The sequence below is a fragment of the Otolemur garnettii genome, unplaced genomic scaffold (assembly GCF_000181295.1).
Source record: "Otolemur garnettii isolate 467f Iridium unplaced genomic scaffold, OtoGar3 scaffold00322, whole genome shotgun sequence".
Taxonomy (NCBI): domain Eukaryota; kingdom Metazoa; phylum Chordata; class Mammalia; order Primates; family Galagidae; genus Otolemur; species Otolemur garnettii.
In genome coordinates, this window is record NW_003852717.1 from 365,539 (window position 1) to 366,943 (window position 1,405).

Consider the following 1,405-nt stretch of genomic DNA (forward strand, 5'->3'; position numbering starts at 1 on the left):
CATAAATTGCATTTCAAAGAGAATGATTTTGTACAACCACTTTAGAAAACAGTTTGGCAGTTTCTTATAAAGTTATTCACCTACAATATGACCCAGAAAATTCCAGTCCTATGTCTTTACCCAACAGAATAAGAATATATGACCATACAAGGAATTATCTGTAAATGTTTACATTAGCTTTATTCATAATAGTAAAAAATTAAAAATAATCCCCAAGTCCATTACTAGGTGTGAATGAATATGCAGAAACTGTGTTATAGACATGAACTAGAATAATGTTCACCAATAATAAAGAGGAAACTGCTGGTAATATGCTGCAGTGTGACAAATCTCAAGAATTGAGGCGTGCTATTCTGCTGAGTGAACTGCTGAGTAGAGGAAGCCAGACTCAAAAAAGGCCGTGCTGTGTGATTCCATTTATATGAAATTCTAGCAGTGAAAATAACCTAGAGATCTAAAGATTGGTAGTTGCCTATGACAGGGCAATAGGATGAGGAAATGAAAACAAAGGAATAGAGGGGATTTTTTGGTGATGGTAGACGTGTTCTGTATATTGAACATGGGGATGGTTATGAGAATACATGAATTGCTCGTACACTTAAAACAGACACAAATAAATATAAATTACATCTCAAAAAATCAGATTAAAACAAAGGGAAGGCTTTAAAATGCAGAGGATTAAGAGAGATTGTTAGTCAAAATAATGACAATGTTAGGTATGGAAGACAAAAAGTTGCAGGAAACAGGTTGCTGATAAGTTGCAGATAAGTATGGAGTGAGGCAGAGGTAGCTGTCAAGGGTGATTTACAGATTTAGAGGTTACAGGACAAAGTTTTGGTGACGCCAATCACTGGAAGAAAGGACATTGAAAGGGATCACATTTGAAGGGTGGATCACAAGGCTGAACTTGGACCAACTATGTCTGAATTTTCTTTGATGTGTCTAAGTGAGCATATTAAGTAGGCTATTTCACATCTTCAAAAGTAAAACTATTTTGTTTTTGACTTGCATCATTATTTTATGTACCTCTTTAAAAGGAAAAATAGCATTGATTTACACATTTACCCAGATTTTAGAGATGTTAAGATGTGAAAAAAAAATGGGTATTAGATTTAATAATGTAAAGTATACATTAAGGGCTAAATAATCTTTAGATTCATAAGTATTGGTAAATGAGTGTAAAGGAAACAGACCTTAAGGCAGAGACTTAGGTTCTTTTCCTCCATTTAATGAAGGCGATTAGGAGACCCAGAAAAGCTTGGAGTTATTGCTCAGTTAGTTCATTCTCTTATTTATTAGAACCTTCCAAGAGGCATGTAATTGAGATGTTTTATCTGGATTCTCTACGTGGTAGTAGTCCTGCTTTCCTCCCAGAATCAAACTCAAGAAAGAAACAAATGTCATG